Source organism: Gymnogyps californianus, chromosome 24 (genome assembly GCF_018139145.2).
Source record: "Gymnogyps californianus isolate 813 chromosome 24, ASM1813914v2, whole genome shotgun sequence".
Taxonomy (NCBI): Eukaryota; Metazoa; Chordata; class Aves; order Accipitriformes; family Cathartidae; genus Gymnogyps; species Gymnogyps californianus.
In genome coordinates, this window is record NC_059494.1 from 3,743,467 (window position 1) to 3,756,945 (window position 13,479).

Consider the following 13,479-nt stretch of genomic DNA (forward strand, 5'->3'; position numbering starts at 1 on the left):
CGAGGGGCAGGATCCGTCCCGGGCGCGGGCAGGTGCCCGGGGCCGCCGCTCCCGAGCCGGGGGCCGGGGCCGCCCGCGGAGCTTACCTGGACGCCGGGCCGGTGCGCAGCGCTCAGCAGCGGCTCCGTGCCGGGGCCGGGACACGCGTGGGGCCGGGGGCCGCCATGGACGAGAGGCGGAGCGGCTCGGCACGGCTCGGGTCTGGCACGGCTGGGCTCGGCACGGCGCGGCTGGAGCACGGCTCGGCTCGGCACGGGGGGGGGGGCGGGGGGGGGGGGGGCTCGGCCACCGCCTCCTCCCCGCGGCGGGGGGCGGGTTTGGAGCCGGCCGGTTCCCCCGCCCCGCCCGGGCCCGCCTCCGCCCGGTCCGAGCCGGGCTGCGCTCCGGTGCCGCTGCCGGTGCCGGTGCCACTGCCGGTCCCGGTCCCGATCCAGCCCCGTCCCGTCCCAGACCCTCCCGGTGCCCGTCCCGCCCGCAGCCAGGCGCGTCCGCGGCTCTCCCGGAGGAGGCACCGGCCGCCTCTCGCAGCGGAGCCGACGGGGCCTGCCCGGCCCCGCCCCGCCCCGCCCGGGCGCAGCCAGACCCCCCCCCCGGTCCTGCCCCGCAGCCCGGTCCTGCCCGGAGCCCCGGTGCTACCAGCCCGCAGCATCGATCCTGCCCGCCCCCCCCCCCGCCCGCATCGCCCCGCTCCCCCACTTCCCTGCCCGCGGCCCCCCCCCCGGTTCTGCCCCCCCCCGCATCGCCCCGCTCACCCAGTTCCCTGCCCCCCGATCCCCGGTGCTGCCCCTGGCCCCGGTGCCCGAGCCTTGGCCCGGCCGGGGAGGCACCGACCACGGCGGGCAGCGACCAGCCCGGTCCCCGGTGCCCGAATCTCCCCTCGCAGCGGTACCCAACGTCCCCGGCCGGCGGGCGCATCCCTTCCATGTTAACTGAGGGCACCAGTTAAGTCACCTCTCAAACTGGTCTCGGCAGGGGCACGCTGTGGCTGTCAAGGGCTTTGCGGCACAGTAATCTCTAGCTTTCCATCAGGGCTTTTCCCATACCGGCTTTGCAGACCGAGGACACACCGAGCGCACGGCAGGATCACCGCTCAGGCGTGGGACAGGCTGGAGATGGATGCCAGCCGGGACAGGCTGATGAACACGTGGAACGAGTTGTCCGGAGCCGAGGGGTGGGTTTTTTGTACTTTCTGTCTGAGAATCAAATTGTTAGATTGGATTCGCCCACGCTGCACCCGCGGTCCCCTCGCCCCCCGTGCTCAGGTGGGGTCCAGAAATGAGCCTGGCTGCACAGCTCCGCAGCTCCCAGCCTCTCGGGACGAGCCACCCGCTTTGCTGGAGATGCCTGAGGTCCGGATCAAAAAAACGGGTGCGTTCAGGCAAACTGAAACTTTGTGGTTTATGTTGGTCAAAGCTAAAAATCCCAGGAGTGCATCACATCCCCCAAAAGATTATTAAATTACACTTTATCAGTTAAAAACTAATGCTCTTCATGTGCAAAGTGTTTTATTTTTCAGTTGCATCACTTCATCTCATCCCAAAGGTTTCTTTTCTCTGGCAACTTCTTGGTTTGCAGAAGAGAAAGAAACAGTTTGGAGCAGCCCGGAGATGATGGTCTTTCCCAGCCTTGGCACACAAACATAAAATGGATCCCTACAATTTGTCCTGGCCACGCAGGGCTCGGACAGGGTTGGGGACAATGAGGGACCGGGGTGACAAACATCCCGGCTCCAAGCTCCTGTCCCCGGCCCTGGCTGCAGTGATGCTCTAACATGGCAAAGTTGGGCGAAGTTATTTCTAATAATAAATAAATCCAGGTCAGCTATACAGAGAGCAATGTCAAGGAATGTGAATCTCACAAGAAACGACTTTTAATTTAAGGCAAATCTGGGACTCTGCATGCTGGGAGTGCTGCCGTCCCTCAGCCTCGCCCAGATCAGGGGGGCTGCTCTGGCTGCCCCGTGGTGGCCCTGTCGGGGGGGGGCACCGCAGCCCTTGGTGGGAAGGGCCGTGGCAGCACCCACAGCTGATGCTTGTGCACCTCGGGGCCTTGGCAGCGATGCTTAAAAAGAGCCGGGGACATCCCCCTACTTCATCTCTTCCACTTGTCCGCTGTGGGACGAACACTGCCCCAGCCTCATTCATCCCCATATCCTCACCCTGGGGCCTGTGGGACTGATTTAAGTTATCCCCATAGCTCCCCCGGCTCCTTGCAGGTGGGTGATGGCAGTCACCTCGGGGATCACCACAGAAAGGGACTTTAGTTTACAAAACGAAACGGCAAGTATCATCAGTCCTTCTTGTGGGCTTGGTTAGAAACAAGACAGTTCTTGCTGCTGTTTGCCCTGACATCATTAGTCTTCAGAGTTAACAGCCAGCTTGTGGGTACAGACAGCCCCTACCTCTCTGTGCCCTTGTTGCAGCCTCTTTGCAAACACCGGTGGATGCTGTAGGACCAGGTTTAGAGCTGGGTGAAGCTTTCTGATGTGGGAAACTGGCAAGAGGTGCAGACAGACATTCCTGCAAAGCTCGGCTTAATGATTTCTTTCCGTCGTACAGAAATATTTGACTTAAACCCTCCCTTTCTCCAGCTCCCCAAAAGTGGCATTGGGCTTGTTTTGTGGCAGGTTTTGGAAGAAATGTGATCCGCATTTTCCATTTGCTGTTGTGCAAGTCGGAGGTGTGCAGGTTGGGGCAGGCGGCGTGTGCCGGCCGGGGTGCCGGGAGAGGCAGGCACGTGCGTCCCAGCTGGGACACCCCAGGCACCTCACGGCAGGCTGGAAAGGTTTCAGCTTTCCTGGAAACCATTACAAATTTCACAGAACAAACAAACAAGCAAAGATCCCAAAATAGAATAGTTCCAATTGGAAAACTGCGAAAGAGAAATCCTGTTTATACAGATATTTGTGGAAAAGCACCAGGAAGAAAACAAAGAGTAAAGCTAATTGACTGACAGGCGGGGAGGTGGCTTGGATGGGGGAGACTTGCTTGGGTTTGGGGACAGATTAAAGCCAAGCTAAACTGCCACTGTCTGCTGGGGACGGTGGGTCCCGTGCTGGGGGTGGCAGGTCTGACCCAGACGGGAGCGGAGCAGGAGGAACACCCACCCCCATGCCTTGGGACAATTTTGGGGCTGGACCCGGCCCGTATCGGACCCGCCGGCTCTGCCCGCTGCTCGAGGAGGAGACTGGCATGTTGAGTAGTGCTGGTGCTCTGCGCAACAAGCAGCAAGGGAGGGCTGCGAGCACATTAGCTGTGCTTGGATTTAATCAACCAAAAGGAAAAAAAAAAAAAATTCAAAATGGGGTGAAACGGCACCACAGAAATCCTCTGGCCATCCCTGACAGCCGGGGCTGCAGGGGTGGCTCTGTATATACAGGGGGAAGAGAGCCCGTGTCTGCCTCCAAAAGTCCTCCGGCTGCAGCGGGGGGGACGGAGCAGCCCGGAGCGGGGAGGAAAGAGCCCAGCCCCAGCAGCGGGGCCGGAGCCGAGTGCGGAATACAACCCAGATGTGTCTGCTTTCATCCAGCTGTGCGTCTCCAGGACCCCTCTTGCAGGACCGGGGTTCGAAGGCATTTTCAGTCCTCCCCCATACATCTCCGGTGCAGAGCTGGAGGGATACTGTTGCACGAAGGCCTTCATCTCCCCAGCTCAGGATCCTGCCCGATGGCACCAGCGCCAGCGGTGTCCGAGCAGGACGTGGAGCAGGCACACGTCAGCGCGGTGGCTCGTCCCTGACGCAGCCTGGTGAGCAGAGAGCCACCTCAGCTGAGAACGCTCACAACTCGCTGCGTGCGGTGCCTCCTCCTCAGCAGCAAATTCCGAGCGGTGGCACCCAGGGGCACCCCAGGGTGGCAGGCACGGAGGCCACGGGTCCCCTCCGGCTCCAGCTGTGCCACCCACCTCTGGGCAGCTTTGGGGCCACTCTTGCTGGTGGAGCATCTCGTACGCGGGCTCCCTTGCGTGTTCTAGTCCCAGGGAGAAGGGTGAGCTCTTAAACATACCTAAACACCGTTAAATACCCTTTAAACACCCTTAAACATGCAGATGCAAACTGGGATGGAGGTAGCCTCCCAGTGCTCCCCATCACATCTGCACCCCGAGTCCCAGCAGCGCTGCGCTGGTGGCTCGTGTTTGGGATACGCTCAGCATTGGCTTTCTCCCGGCACGTTCCTGAGTGGCAGGGGCTGAAGCCCCCGACTCCTGCCTGCTTGGACCTCAGCATCCTTCGTCCTCAGCAGCAGGCAGAGCTGCAGGCAGGCACCCTCGGACCTGGGCCCCCTCCATCCCCAGGTGTCTCTTAGGGACCAGGCAGCCGCTGGAGCCAGGGCTAACTCACCCTCTCCTCCATCAGCCCTTCCCGGCCAGTTCCCAGAGAGGCTGGGCAATCTTGGAGATGATCAAAACTCCTCAGGATAAAGCCCTGAGCAACCTAAGCGAGGCCCTGCCCTGCCACGGGGGTTTGGATCCGTGTCCCTTCTGACCTTCACCACCCCACCATCCCCAAAATACTCACCCAGTTCAGCAGGAAACTCTGGCGAAGCGTTACCTTAGGAGGAAGCATGGGCTACGATGCGCGGCTTTTTGCGCTGCTCGCCGGCTGCTTTCTCTACCGTGGGGTGTCAGGATTTCCTTCATTCCTTTGCCAGCCACTACTGCTGTTGGTCTGGACCTGCCACGCCAGTCCCACGGCAAATTGCACACCCAGGGACGCCCTCAGACGTGTCTCTCTGCAGGACCCGGTACCACAAATGCTCCAAGGGCGAGTGAGCTGAAGACACCTCGTTTGTTTTGCCTCCTCTTCCTAAGCATGGAGGAACACAACGCTAACGTGCGTGCCGGGGCGAACCTCTTCCAGCTGCCACGGGCTGCAACGTTAGTCTGATTGTACTTGTTGGGCTCAGGAACCACCTGAAATCAGTTGCTGGCCTCTCCTAAAATTAAAAAAAAAAAATTTTAAAATGGAGAAGTGCTGAGAAGGAGAGGTGAGACCTGTGAGAACCCTTGCAAGGCCCCAGGAGGCACACTGAGCTGCTGATCCTGCAGCATCTCCTGTGGCCATGCCACGTCTCCCTTGGTTGTGGCTCCTCTCCGTGCGGCTCCCATCCAAGCAAAGCTTCGCTGGAAGCTGATTTTGTTGGAAATCAGGATGATGTGTTGCGATGTGAGTGCTGGAGATGCTGAAGAGACGCCGAAAAAGAGGCAAGTCTGGCTTTGGGAGGGGTGTAGGTGCCCCTTCGAAAGCAGCCATGCTGGGAGAGACCTGCTAGGGCACAGTTGAAGACATTTGCAGAGGCTGCTCTTGGCATGGGGTGTTCAGGGAGGCAATGGCCATAGGAAATGGAGGGATCCGAGGTCTAGAGAGGAGAGACTTAGTGCTCCCTTAATGGCTGGCTCATTCCTTCTCCTGTCTTCCTAGTGTTTGTTTTTGCAAGTATTAATATGCTGGGACTGTTTTCTTTAGCGCACATCGGCTCTGGAGGGCTTCGCTGGGGGTCTGGGATCTGGGTGACCTTGCCCCATTGGGAGACCTTCCCAGGAGTTGTCTACGGAGCCTGGCCCATGGTTGCGCCGGGTCCCCACGGCCCTGGCAGGAGCCGCAGAGGTGCCCCTGCCACAAAGACCGCCTGATCCGAGCCTGCAGGGTGCTGCAAGGTGGTGGGACGGGCAGCAGCGATGGGTGCCGTTGCTCTTCTCTCTGAAATGAGGAGGGTTCACCTTGATGCGCCTGGCTGCTCTGCAAAGCAGCATTGTATGACGCCCTCCTGCTCTGCAACCCGCAGAAGGCAACAGCTGTCCTGCCAAAAACCCAGTAGCTGCTAAACAAACAATTTAATGCAAAACAGCCTCAATGGAGCAGGAGCAAACGTGCCCAAGAAAGCGTTGAAGCCATTACAGAGCCACAGCAAAAGCACATGACGTTGCAAAGGCTTTGCGGAGCGCTCAGGAAGCACAGCCTGGTACAATTTGCATCTTTTGTTTTAACTAACATTTTCCTAATGATGTGTGTAATATGGTTAGCGATACGTAGTTTCCATCTATCCCACAGTGTTTTCTAAGAGCCCAAATGTCAGTCTGTCCGGTTGTCCCCACAGCCAGCGCCTGCCTGTCCCCACACCTCACCCTGCTGTACCTAGCAGGGTCGGTACCAGCACCTTCTGCCTGAAATCACGAGGCAGTGAAATCCAGAGTGTAACCGGGAGCCTCTGGCTCGTGGAGGAGGTTTGGGAGTTGCTCGTATTTGGCTTGGCTGTCTCTTCTTGACCAGTCAAGCTCCCCTTAATCCTCCAGGGTTTAAACCGGCCCCAAGCTGATGTCTTGCAGGCTGCCTCCTTGAGCAGAGCCCAGAGAGTTCCTTTTGCTTTTCCAGCGTTTCCTGCTTGCAGCTGCAAAAGGAGCCTGAGCAGGATGCCCGCCTGGGTACCTGAAAAGGATGCCCACCTGGGCATCTCACAGGGATGTGCCAGGACAAGGAGGGATGCTAATCAAACTGTTGCCTGTAGGAGCATGGACTGGAAAGCTTTCAGTGCTGCCTTGGAGCTGTGTGAACAGGGGGCAGATGATGGGCACAGGGAAATGGCTGTGCAACCATCCAGCTCTGGCCTCGCAGCAGCAGGCTGTCGAAATACAAGATGTTTTACAAGAGCCTTTTGGCTGCAAGGTGTGAGGGTGCACGGAGCAGTCCTGCCCTGGGCAGATGGGGAGCAGGCAAGGCTGAGCTCTACCTTGTCTCCATGGGGAGATGAAGCCAGACTTCATTTCCAACATGCACTTGGCCTCCCGTCCCACTGTGCATCCTCTGGAAGGTGAGAAAGGATCACCTGTAACCTCAGGTCTCTCCTGATCAAAGCCAGCCCTGGCGTGGTGGCCCTGTGAAGATGAAGGCCTGCTGTGGTGAAGCAACCTGCCTACGGTGACCCAGGCAAACCAGGGTTCAGAGCCCCAAAGGACAATGCCTGTCCTGGCGCCGCGCACCTTCCCAGTGCAGATCTGGGATGCCCCGAGCAGGGTTACCCAGAGCGGACCTTCATGCGGGAGGTGGGGAGGCACAGACAGGAGCAGCACCCAGCCGGTCTGCCCGCCGCACAAGGTGAAGGCTTGTGAAAGAGGCAGCAATCCCCCAAAATGAGAGATTTGGCAGAGGAGAGCTGCTGAGCGAGCCTGCTCCCAGGCTCGGGGCCGAAACCAGCTGCCATCAGATACCATGGGCACCTCGTCCTGGTCCCAGGTGGCACCTACAGCTCGGCTGGAGAACAGGGACTGGACACTGTGCGGTGACATCTCAGATATCTTCCTTGGGCAGAGAAAAGAGCTGTTAAAGGCCCTGGATTCCCACGTCATTCGACAGAGGGAGGAATGGGCTGCAGGTTGATGTTACTCTAGGCTACCTCTCACAGCCTCGCTCGCCCCGTCGACCCGTTGGGAGATGACGACGGAGTCCAGAGACATGATCTATAGCAAGAGGAGATGTTGTGAACCACTGGGATGGAGTGAGAAATTGGAACCAGCCAGAAAATACATGGTACATAATGTCACACACAAAATCTGCTACGAACAAGTGTCCATAAACACTAAGGGGGAAAATCTAAGCAATTAAGTCATTTTAAATGTCAAATAGCCCATGGACCCCACATTTGGACATGACAGATGAACAAAACCATAGACATTAAAAATTCCTGAAAACTAACAAAGGAACAATGATTAATTTCTCTCTGTTCCAGGGCAATCGCATTATATACACACAAAGGAGTCATAAAAATTCCAGGATGACGGAACAAAATCCTTACAGAGCTCCACAGATAAAATATAACCATACTGGAAGGAGCTGGAACGGTCCAGGGAAGGACCGTGCCTAGGGCTGGCTTCTATCTATTGTGCCGGATAAAACACCGTCCCTGGAGGATGCGACTGCAAGATTACACCTGGTGAAAGTGCTGGTGAACGTGAATGCCATGTCCCAGCTCGAGATGGGACAAATCCTTCTTGCTTACAGCAGTGGTTCTCCCCTGCTTGCTGGAAACAGCCACACACGAGATGAGCCAGGCATTGCCCCTTCCTTGTAAAACCCAAGCACCACGTGGCAAAGGAATTGAGGATACAGATGCATCAGTGGTGGCACAAGCAAGGACAGTGCAGAAGATGGTAGGAAGGAAACAGGTAAAGAGGTCTGCATCCTAACCCTGCTACGGCCAATTTAAAACTCCTACTGAGCCCTAGGTGCCGGAGCTGAGCATTTAGGAATGCAAGAAAATGAAGGGATAAAGTCAAATCATTTCAGTCCAAGAGGGAGGCTTCTTTCTTCATATAAGAGAAAGATATTCCAAACCAAAACCACAAAGAAAATATCATTAAAAGAGGCTGCAGTGTTGCTCGGTGACTGCTCATTGGCTTTTTCTGGGATGTTTTTCATCAAAAACGGCTGTGTAGTCTGCAAAATTAATTAAGGAGGGTGCTGAGTGGTGCCAGGGGCAGAGGGGGGTTTAGGGGCTGCCCCCGTGGGTCACAGACCCCGAACGAGGAGAACAATCCCTCCGAGAGCCGCAAACACCCGCCTCGGCTCTGCAGCGATGCTCCCCCGGGACAGGCAGCCACAGAGCAGCAGCAAGCAGAGATCGGGGTCCCCGCCTTCACCCCTGCTCCGGGAGAGCCGCATCCCTTGCGCTTCCTCACCAGCTGTATCCGAGTAATCCCGTCCTCGCTGGAGACTGCAGCCCGGCTCCGAGCCTGCTCATAATTCACTCTCCGCTGCTCGGCAGCCCGGAGCGGTGAACCCGGCCGATGGGGACGTCGTTCCCTTATCCTAATGGGCCATGAAACTTCAGCATGTTCAGGATACCCAGAGTCCTGTCTGGGAAAAGATCTGGAAAAAATGTGGGGCTTGTGGCAAAATGGTGTGAAACAGCTCGGGAAATGGCAAAATGCATCACAGCAAGAGAGGGGTGAAACAGGAATGCGGGGAACCAGTCTTGCCCACGGTGCTGGGGACTGGCCAGGGCTGCGGAGGTGCCTGCACCCCAGTAAGTCCCTGGGTGCAGCCGTGTCCGCGTGTCCCCGCCTGGCCCTGGCAGGCGATGGCAGCAGCCGTGCCTTGCGCCTTCCCCGTCCCAGTCCCCCGACTTCCCAGCCAGGAGAGGTGTGCCGGGCGAGAGCCATGGCAACTCTTACACAGAGTGTCAACAAAAATCAGCAAAATAATGACTTTCTCATTGAAATCTCCGGGGAGGGGAAAAGGCTTCAGGCCAGATCTGCCTGCCATAAAACAGGCTTTAAAATTTTTCAGCGGATGCTGAAGCGGAGCTAAGGCGAGAGCCGGCTCCAGCTCAGCCACATCCCAGCCTGCCGGGAGTAAGAGTTGAGGGAGCCACGGGCACGGGCTGTCCAGCCCTCCCGCAGTGCCGGGAGAGACGGCACGGATGCAGTGGTTGTGCCAGTCCCTGCACTTGAGCCGTCTCACCCCGGCCGCACCAGCCTAAGGACAGCTGGATCTTGGATACTGGCCTGGAGAGGTGGGAGAGGGACACCTTGGATTAATCCTATTTTTTTCTTTGGCGTACATCTTGAAAAACTATTTTCCTTTAAACCCAAATCCAGTGGTTTCAAAAAAACCTATTTTTTTTTTTTTTAAAAGGGAAAAATTCGTCTAGAAGGCAGTTTTCTACGCTAGGTGTGAAATGCTCCTCCTTCACAGGCTGTCAGGGACAGTCCTTCACCTTCCCTGCGAGCAAAGGCAACCGTCCCACCTTGCCGCTCAGCAGGGACTCAATTACACATATGAAGCTGACCCGGCCAAAACGCAGCCCAGAAGAGTTTGACACAAAGTTGGGAACCAGCCAAGAAATTCCTAATTGAAAGTGGTTACTGAAACGTCTGTCAGTGGGGTCTCCGCCTGGTGAACCCTCCTCTGTCACCATGAATTACGAGCATGCTCTGGTTTGAAATGAGGCAGAGTAAATCTAATCATATTTTTATGAGCCCCTTTTCCTCTTGCACGGGCTGAGCTTTGGGCACACGCTGTGCAGCAGAAGAGCGGTGGCTTTGCCTTTTTCCATATCCATCTCCTTTCTTTGAGTAACACATCAGATTGTTAACAGATTAAAAGTTCAAGCTATAATAAACCGAGTCCCCAAAAGCGAGTTGCAGCCACGGGCTGGGCAGCGACAGGCAGGCAGAACAGAGGCGACTTCCAGCAGCACGGACTCTGCGACGTGTCCCTCACCTTCTCCCTGTAACACGGTCCAGGTGGGATGCTTGGAAGGGACCGGGATACGGAGCTATTGGGGGACACAAGCCATGCGGGTCGCTCCTCAAGGGCTGAGCAGGGTTGTTGAGAAGTGAAGCAAGAAGAGAAGTGCCCTAACATCGCTGGTGCTCCCGTGGGGTCTGTCTCAGCGCCTGGCAGCAGAGCTGTCCCAGATGCCTGCATTTCTCCCACCTCCATCTGAACTTGGACCGCCTCGACCACCGCCGAGCCACAGCGGGCAGCCCCCAGCAACCCCCAAAGGTCTCCGGGACCTTGCCCAGGGCTCTGCTCCGGAGCAATAATGAGCCACTGTAAAGCATCCTGCCTGCTGCGGAGCTATCTCCAAAGAGTTGTTTCACACCTCCTCGGGCGTGAAGGTCACAGACCAGATGTTCCCCATCAGCAGTCAGATCCTAGTACATATTACACCGGATTTAAGCCCTGCAGTCAAATCGCCTTCATTTTCTCAGAGGCAAGTGATACTCGTTCTTGGAGCAGTATTTGGCTGGGAAGGGAAGGGGATGAACGCTGATGCACAAGGAGCATGATCCTTGCGATACGGAGCAGAGCCTGCCTTCCCGAGGTCTCTTCCAAAATAACTGCTGGCAGCTGGAGGTGCCTGGCTCTGGAAGAGCGCGCTGTCATCCAGGACGCTGACCTGACTGGCTGGCATGCCTCAGGGTACCGGGTACCGTGTACCGTGACCAAACTTGTTTCATCGCCCGCCCTGGCAGAGCAGGGATGCTCAGAGGTTCAGCAGCCGACGCGCTGACGGGGAGCTGAGCTCTTACGATGCCATAAGAGATGGCCCGGCTGCAGGTGGGCTCCTTGCTGGAGGTCCCCCACCAGGAACCGTCCTTGTTCTGCCACTGGCCACCCACAGCCACGGGAACCCTAGGAATCTGGTCTTCCAGTTTCATCCCTGGTGCTGGAACCACAGCAAATCAGAGGGAGAGAGGACGGGTCTGTGACCTGCAGGCACGTCCAGGGGAGAGGAACGGCTTCAGATAATATCCCTTCAGCCACCAGCAGCCTCTGCTCCCAGCAGGACATCCCTTTGGGAGCTTCGAGCAGCAGGCCTCAGCCTCGTAGACCCATTTGCAGACATGGGCTTGGGGGCTGCAAGTCGACCACCGTGAACCAGAATTTGGTCTGCAACAGGATCAGTGCCGGTGGCACAGGGAGCAGCGGAAGGACGTTCTCCTGGCACTGCTCAGGGAAAGCAGAGGAGGGGCCGCTCTTGCAGGAGGATTTATCTAATGCCTTCCACGCTGTCAAACACAATAGCCTAATCTCCACGACACGCGCCCTCCAAGGAGGACTGCATTAGTACCGCTCTCACCAGTTTAACGGGAAGCATCTCACAGAGCAGCCCCGAGCCTGAGCCTCGCCCAAGGCAGCCGAACCAGCCCAGGAGGTGGTTTGGGTCCTGCTTCCTCCAGTCTGCATAGAAATAACGCAAGTCCTGAGCAGGCAGCCCGGTCACTGACTAAGAGACAAATGCTAGAGAGGAGGGATCCGTTACAGAAAGTGCGAGGAGTTGCTCCAGGATTGTTACCTCCTTGCAAAGAAATCTCATGTCAAAGCTGTTGCTTTGTGCTTGCTTGTAAAGAAACGGTGCTTTTGCTGAATGCCAAAGCAGGGAGCTGCTGCCAGCTCTTGACTGACCATTTAGACAGACATAGAAAGAGATGGCCGGGTTCCTTCGGGGAAAGCCACAATTTTTTGAGAATCAAAGACTGGGCAGAGGTCCTGTTCACTGGGAACAGCGGCCAGGAGACACAGTGCTGGTGTGTGGCTGGTGGCAGGAGGGAGGGAGCTTGGTCTGGAGCAGGCGCCGTGCAGGGCCATCTGAGGCAGGTCAGGAAGGCCACAGCATCACAGAAACATGCTCCGGCGCTCAGGTCCTGCTGCGGCGCAGACCAAAGAGTTGCCTCCCTCCACCCGACGCTTCTCTTGCAGAATTGCTTTCGCCAAGTACCTGAGCAACACCCCTTGTGCAGGCAGTCACCTCCGTACCACCCTCAGCCCGGCTCGGGCTTAGACCAAAGTGACACGGTGAGTTTGGGGAGCTCAGATTGGGAGCTGCAGGTCCAGAGAGATTCAACATCCATCTGTGTCCTTACTACAGATCCTCGTGGGGATCCTCGTGGCTCAGCCCTGGCAGCTCATCAGGCCACATCCACACTCCAGCCACATCCTCTGCTCCAGCACTACGAGAGGGGGTTGGAGAATCGGATTAATTCCTCCTGGCAAAGCAGCGTGTGAAGGACTCACCTGCCCCTGGGTGCTGGTGGCCATGCCCAGGAAGGCTCAGCCCAGGAGCACTGCTCACTCCTCCTTCCCCTTTACATTCCAGCCGGGTATAATCCTTTAAAAGGCGCATAGCCGGTCTCAGCATGCGGCCATCCAGCATTACGGACCCGCTGCGTGACTCCAGCTCCGGCTGAGGGTTTGCAGCTGGAGCTGCCTGCACAGTCAGGCTTCCAACCCTGCTGCCGGTCCTGGGAGAGCTGCTGGGGGCAGAGGGGGTTCACTTCAAAGCTGTTCTGCCTCTTATAAAATCCCCTGCCACGGAAATGGGGATGCCTGGAATTTACAGATGCCTGGCAGGTCTGCAAATAAAACGTTCAGATCAGTTGGCTGGCTTGAGGAGGCGGGGGGCGGTTTAAGTATTGATATTATGGTGACATATGGAAGCATCAGCTTAGAGCAGAGCCTTGCACTGCACACACAGAGGCAGGTTTTGCCTCAAAGAGACGCCAAGCAGTCAGAGAGGACCTTGCGCATCAGGACAGAGGAATAACCCACCCTTTGAGCTGAACTGAGCCACGTCCCCGCTGTGACGCTTGGAGTAGCAGTGGGAGTCAGCCCTGAAACGAGAGCTGGAGGGGAGACACAGGCAGTGACTTGAGGCAGGTCTCTAGCAGCTGAGTTGGAGGCATTTAAAAAACCCTCAAGCATAAATCAGTGCTGGGAGATCCTGCCTGCCCTTAGCTGAGACGCGGGAGCAGGCTGCATGCACGCTCCTAGTCGACAGCAATGCAAAGTACAATGGATTTGCTTAAATCCCCTGCACAGACCACAGCCAAAGCAACCTGCCCCCAGGACAAACACAGCAGGAGCCTGTCATCTCCCTTTCTGAATGCGCCTCTGTTCCCAGCAGAGCCTTCCCCCAGGGCCCACGAACCCCAACGTGTGGCCAGCCCTCCGCTTCCCGCTCCTGGCACATGGGCAAGT